Source organism: Mandrillus leucophaeus, unplaced genomic scaffold, assembly GCF_000951045.1.
Source record: "Mandrillus leucophaeus isolate KB7577 unplaced genomic scaffold, Mleu.le_1.0 Scaffold229, whole genome shotgun sequence".
Taxonomy (NCBI): domain Eukaryota; kingdom Metazoa; phylum Chordata; class Mammalia; order Primates; family Cercopithecidae; genus Mandrillus; species Mandrillus leucophaeus.
In genome coordinates this window covers 1,403,489-1,410,693 of record NW_012102354.1, presented here as the reverse complement: position 1 = coordinate 1,410,693, position 7,205 = coordinate 1,403,489, and the positions used below count along the sequence as shown (strand labels likewise).

General features: G+C 44.1%; 1 protein-coding gene across 1 annotated transcript in view; it reads right to left on the bottom strand.

The window, feature by feature from the left end:
- STON1 (stonin 1) overlaps positions 1-7,023 on the bottom strand; it is an 82,370-nt gene extending 75,347 nt beyond the window's left edge. Inside the window, exon 1 of the mRNA XM_011981592.1 lies at positions 6,789-7,023. The gene's annotated coding sequence lies outside the window, so the exon portion shown is untranslated. The remainder of the gene's footprint in view (positions 1-6,788) is intronic.
- Positions 7,024-7,205: the final 182 nt, after the last annotated feature.

Sequence of the window (7,205 nt, the reverse complement as noted above, 5' to 3'; positions counted from 1 at the left end):
GGTGATCTGCCCGCCTCAGCCTCCCAAAGTGCTGGGATTACAGGCGTGAGCCACCACACCCAGCCAGAGCAATATTTTAAAAAGAAAATTCTAGAACAACTTCACTTACGAACATTTGCAAAAATCCTAAATAAAATACTAGCAACTGATACCCTACAGAATAATATACCTGTATATGTATATTTATGTACATATGTTTCAACATAATTAATACACTTATTTATCACATTGTAATATCAAGAAAAAATGATCATCTCATATAGTTATGAAAAAGACATTAAAGTATTAAGTAAAATCTATACTCAGTCATGATATAATTTTTACCTTGTTATAAAATATTAAGAAAAGAGCAAAGTTCTTAATTTAATAAAGACTATCTACTGAAACCGTAAGCAAACTTCATGCTTAATGGAGAAACTTTAAGAGCAGTTAAAGTTAAAGACAGTAAGAAGACAAGGATGCCTGCCATCACAGTTCTATTGAACACTGTACTGGACCATCTACCCCAATGCAATAAGGTAAGAAAAAGATGTAGGAGTCACAGAAATGGAAAAGATAAATTATTGTTGTTTTATGATTGTCTATATAGAAAATTCAAGAATTATCTATATGCAGACTATTAGAACTAATAAGAGAATCAGCTGGGATGCTGGGTGAAAAACAAAATCAAAAATCAGCAATGTTTGCTTCTATGGGCCAGCAAGTAAACTAGAGAATATACTAGGACAAAAGGTATTGTTTAAAATATCAACAAAATCTATAAGAAGTAAATACAGCAAAAGTTGTAGAAGACATTTATAGGGGAAATCACCAGTAATCATTCACCTGAATAAAATGAGAAGCTAGGAAGAGCCAGCATTGAAAAGATGTCAGTATTAATTGAACGCAATTTCAAAGAGAATCTCAACAGGATTTTCTATGTGTGTGCAACTAGACAAACTAACGTTTATATAAACTGGTCAAATCCAAGATGGCTCAGAAATTCTGAAAAAATATAAAAGTAACCATAATAGCTAACAATTTTTGTGTTCTTCCTTATATAGCAGGTATCATTCTAACTTTTTTTTTTTTTTTTTTTTTTGAGATGGCATCTCACTCTGTTACCCAGGCTGGAGTGCAATGGCACGATCTCGGTTCACCGCAACCTCTGCCTCCCAGGTTCATGCTATTCTGCCTCAACCTTCCAAGTAGCTGGGATTACAGGCACCCGCCACTGCGCTTGGCTAATTTTTGTATGTTTAGTAGAGATGGGGTATTACCATGTTGGCCAGGCTGGTCTCAAACTTTTGACCTCAGGTGATCTGCCCACCTTGGCCTCTCAAAGTGCTGGGATTACAGGCATGAGCCACCACACCTGACCTACTCTAACATTTTCATGCACTATCTCTTCATAATATCTTTGTCATAGATACCACCATTATTTATATTTCATAGATGAGACTGAGAGAAACTGGCAACTTACCCAAGGTCACACAGCTCACTGGGTAATCACAAATCCTCATAAATTTGTTTTTTAGGCTTTTTGATTTATTTTTTGAGACAGGATGTCGCTCTGTCACCCAGGCTGGAGTGCAGTGGCCTGATCTCAGCTCACTGGAACCTCTGCCTCCCAGGCTCAAGTGATCCTCTCACCTCAGCCTCCAAAGTAGCTGGGACCACAGGGCACGCCACCATCCCCAGCTAATTTTTATATTTTTTGTAGAGGCAGGGTCTCATCATGTTGCCCAGGCTGGTCTCAAACTCCTGTGCTCAAGCGATCAGCCCGCCTCAGCCTCCCAAAGTGCTAGGATTAGAGGCGTGAACCACCATGCCCAGCTACACAAATTTGTATAATCATGAATGCTCACTGACTGCTGGGTAGGATAAAATTTTCTAAATCCATACCTAGACATACCTGTGGAACATTTTAGAGAAAATCTTACAAGCTACCGGGGAGAAGGCAGATTATAATAAAGTGACAACCATATGTGATCAGATTTCTTGTCCTGACCTCAGTTGATCCCCCCACATCGGTCTCCCAAAGTGCTGAGATTACAGGCATGAGCCACCGCGCCCAGCTGAAAGCCTTCCTCTTAAGGCATGTTTGTTATGTAATGGGCCAGGGGCTCTAAGAATGCTGATCCTTCTAGGGATCTCAAGGTACCTTCCACAAAGAGAATGGATGAGTGATCCCTAGGAGCAGCTTGCCTATGAGGGGACATGGTAGTACAGGATGTCAGCATTTTTCCCCAGAGCTCTCCCCAGAATCGCTCACACTAAATATTTCCATCTCACCCAATCAGTCAAACTCACCAATGCATGGGATCATCCACATAGCCAAGCTTTCGAAAGATAATCTGTTGCTGTGTTTTCACAGTAATAAGCATCCAGCAATGAGCTTTTTTTCCTTTTTTATTCCATGGTAAACCTTGACTTACCCTGACATTCCATGTAACACACAGGTACATTTAAGCCTGGGGGTGCTTTTCACCCATCATACTCTCCTGCCGCCGCAAAGAACAATGACACCCTGTAATTTGCAGAGCTCTGAAGACATAATTTGCCTGATCTACTTTAAAAATCTTGCCTTGTACTGAGGATTGATCCAGAATCCCTAAGGTTCCTGGAATTCCAGGCTGGCCAGGAAGCCTCCATGGAATTCTGGATTCTTCTGGTGAGTAGAGCTAGCTTGCAAGGAAGGGGTGAGCTACCTCTAAATCTGGAGCAGTTACCAAAGACTTCTTAAGAGAAGTGACTGGGGGAGCTGGAAGAGATGGGAGGCATTTTACATTTTACATATCAGTGTGTTTTTGTTTTTGCTTTTGTTTGTTTCCCCACCGTCCCATCACCGCCCCCCACCCCCCGCCACCCCTTAGGAAACAGGGTCTCGCTCTGTTGCCCAGGCTGGAGTGCAGTAGCATGACCATAGCTCACTGAAGCCTCCATCTCCTAGGCTCAGGTGATCCTCCCAGCTCAGCCTCCTGAGTACTTGGGACTCAGGCATGTGCCACATGCCTGACTAATTTGCCCTACTTAGTCTTGAACTCCTGGACTCAAGTGATCCTTCCACCTCAGCCTCCCAAAGTGCTGAGATTACAGACACGAGCCACGGTGCCCATCAGTTCTTACTAAAGCATGAAACATTTTCACTTTCCTTTTCTACTTTTTCCTTATAATTAAAATAATAATAATACATGTGCAGGGAGATGGTAGACAGTAGTGATAGAGATGCATAGACTTTAGCCACTGACCTAAATTCAACACTTGATTCCAGCACTTAGTGGTGTGTGACCTCGGATGAGTTACCCTTCTGGTTCTAGTTTCTGAAACTCCATAATGAAAATAATAGTACTACTTACCTCAAAGAGTTTTCAAATGAAATACCATATGTAAGTGCTTAGTTATCAGTAAATGTTAGCTATTATTATAATAAAATTTGAGAAATGCAAGTACGAAGAAAATAAAAAAACAACTATACTCTCACCATCCATTTTGATGCATATAATTCCAGTATTTTCTGGATGTTTTTCAAAGAGTAAAATTATAGTGCTTTCTATTTTATAATTTGCTTTTAAAAATTAACTCCAGGCCAGGCGTAGTGGCTCACACCTGTAATCCCAGCACTTTGGGAGGCTGAGGCGGGTGGATCACCTGAGGTCGGGAGTTCAAGACCAGCCTGACCAACACGGAGAAACCCTGTCTCTACTAGAAATACAAAATTAGCCAGGCGTGGTGGCACATGCCTGTAGTCCCAGCTACTCAGGTGGCTGAGGCAGGAGAATCGCTTGAACCCAGGAGGTAGAGGTTGCAATAAGCCGAGATCGCGTCATTGCACTCCAGCCTGGGCAAGCAGAGCAAAACTTTGTCACACACACACACACACACACACACACACACACAAAAGTCCTGTGTAATTCAACATTCTTATACAACACGATTTTAAAAGGTCACATAGTATTCCTTTGGGCTATTTTACATCTTCTTTTTTTTCCTTTTTTTTTTTTTCTTGAGACAGAGTTTTGCTCTTGTTGCCCAGGCTCGAGTGCAGTGGCACGATCTTGGCTCCCTGCAACCTCGACTTCCCAGGTTCAAGCGATTCTCCTACCTCAGCCTCCTGAGTAGCTGAGATTATAGGTGCCTGTCACCACACCCAGCTAATTTTCCATATTTTTAGTAGACAGGGTTTTATCATGTTGGCCAGGCTGGTATTGAACTCCTGACCTTAGGTGATCCACCCGTGTGGCCTCCCAGAATGTTGGGATTACAGGCGTGAGCCACTGAGCCCGGTCTACATCTTTTTTTTTTTTCTTTTCTGAGATGGAGTCTCACTCTGTCGCCCAGGCTGAAGTGCAGTGGCATGGTCTCGGCTCACTGCAACCTCCATCTCCCAGGTTCAAGTGATTCGCCTGCCTCAGCCTCCTGAGTAGGTGGGATTATAGGCACCTGCCACCATGCCCACCTAATTTTTGCATTTTTAGTAGAGACAGGGTTTCACTATGTTGGCCAGGCTGGTCTCGAACTCCTGACTTCATGATCTGCCCGCCTCGGCCTCCCCAAGTGCTGGGATTACAGGCAGAAGCCACTGCACCCAGCCCATCTTTTTTTTCTTAAGAGATGGGATCTCACTTTGTTGCCCAGTCTGGTCTTAACTCCTAGCCTCAAGCGATCCTCTGGCCTCCACTTCCCACAGTGCTAGGGTTACAGGCATGAGTCACCACACCTGGCACTTCACAGGCATGAGCCACTGTGCCTGGCCTTTTCCTTTTTTATTTATTTGTATCATTTTGCTTCTTAACCATCTCTTCCTTCCTTGCTCTCCACCAGTCCCACACTTCATGTATTGATATTTCCAACTCATCTGACTTGTCCAGATGATCAGTGGCTGCTTTCTGTGGCTGTCTGGAGATACAGCCTTCATCTCACCATCCTGACCACCTGCTCCTTAGGTCCAGGCCCCCGTGGCCTTCATTACATCCCCAGCCTCTCCTCGGACTGCTGGGCAGACTCTTGTGCCCATGGCAAACCATCCAGTTTAACAATATTTCATGAGGTGGTGCAAAAGCTGGACAAGGCAGAAAGGCAACTTTTCTCTAAACTGTATAAGGTTGACTTCCAGGATATTAAGTGAACTATTAAAAATTCTCAGGAAGAGGAAGAGACTAAAGATTTTTATCTGAGCACAGTACATTGTTTTTCTAAGCAACAGGGCCAAACAAGTTCAGAATTTACGGACTTACTTTTTTTTTTCTTTTTTTTTTTTTGGATTTACTTTTTGAATGGAAGTCACAACATTTGCCTATCAATTATTATTTTCTTCTTTTTTTTAGACAGAGTCTTGCTCTGTCGCCCAGGCTGGAGCGCAGTGGTGCAATCTCAGCTCACTGCAACCTCCGCCTCCCAGGTTCAAACGATTCTTCTGCCTCAACCTCCCGAGTAGCTGGGATTACAGGTTCCCGCCATGCTGCCCAGCTAGCTTTTGTATTTTTAATAGAGCCGGGGTTTCATCATGTTGGCCAGGCTGGTCTCGAACTCCTGACCTCAAGTGATCTGCCTGCCCCAGCCTCCCAAAGCGCTGGGATTACAGGCATGAGTCCCCGTGCCCTGCCTTAATAATGTTTTGAGACCACAGTAAAACATAACTGATTCATACCAATGGGGAACTGTCAAACTGAATCAGTGGAGAGAAGTGAATTACATCCTTTTTAACATAAACTTTTATTTCCAGTAGAACTCAAATAAAATAAAATCTTTATTTCCAAATGGTCCAATACTTGGACCTGTTTTTTAAGGAGTTGTTCAGAATCTGATCTACTACATTTGTTACTACCACATTTATTGTTTGTATGGAAACAGGAGTGGCTAAAGTTTTGAGAAGTGTGTTCTTCCTAAAAACGTAAAAATTCAACATCCCCCAGCAACCACGCTCACACAGTTCGCTCCTTGGTAGAGCTTTTTCTTCCCACTTCAGGTGGAAGAAAACCCCAGCTCAGGCTGCTCCCGGCTGCTCTGGTTCTGAGTGTGCAGAGGTTTGCAATACCAGCCCCAGGTCAAGCCCTGAAAAATCTCTCCAGACTCCAGACTTGATCTGTCCAGACCCATCTGAGAATTAATAGGCTCCCCATCGTGCCCAGAGAAGCAAGCCTGTCATGGAAACACTGATTCAATCATAATAACTACTGACATAAAAACCACATAAATGAACTAAACATTTCTTCCACCCAATCAGAGTCTAGGGGAGGCCATAGCTTCAGGATTAAAATAAGTAGGGCTGTTTTTATTATGTGGTCCAGCTCATTTGAGCCTCACCCATTGCCTTGTTTTCACAGCTCCCTTTTATGAGAAAGAAAGTGAGAGTGGGGGAGTTGGGAGGGAGACTGGAGCTATGCAGACGGGAATGCCAGGCTGGGAATACCAACAGTGTGGTGCATGTCAGGCAAATTAAAACTTCTAGCCTGGAGGAGGCTGTAATCGTGTTTGCGGTTAGTCTGAAAACAAACTACACTGAACTTCTATCTCCCAGGAAAACAGTCGGGTGTGGACTGAAGTCAAAAATTAGTATTTTTAGCAAGTATTCTCTCTCTTCCGTTTATTATTTTCTTCCTTCTTCTGTCTTTAGATATTAGAAACGCTAATTACATGAAGTATCATTTTATTAGAAGAAAGCACAGTTAGAGGGGTTAAAAATAAAAAGATGCCAAACCAACAGAAACAGTGCATTCCTAAGGAGGAATATATTTTAATTTTTCCCTGTACCCACGAGGTTTGTGGGCCCAAGGGACCCAACCCCGATACCCAGTGAATGGTCTTACCTGCAGGAAATGTTTGGGCCAGTGTGGTGCCCCCGCGGCTGTGGCCCGGTGGCCTGACTCCTTGCCTGCCTTCCAAGGCAGGTGGGAACTCCGGGCTGCAGGCGCCGGCTGAGGTCCCAGCTGAGGTCCCAGGGAGCGGGAAGGGGGCAGCAGCCCAAATAACAGCAGCCAGAAAGAGGAGGGAGTCTGGGGGCGGGAGAGAGACACAGAGGCCCCGAGGGAGGCGTGAAGGACGTAGAGCTGGTGGCCCGGGTCCGAGAGGTCGAGGGGCCGCGCGCGGGTGAGAACGAGCCCCGGCCCTCGCCCACGGAACTTAGTCGATATTCTTTTTTTCTTTTTTTTTTTTTTTCCTGTTTGAGTTTTCTCTTTAGAGTCAGACCCCGGTCCCAGCAGCAGCCTCAGAACAGAGGGGAGGCG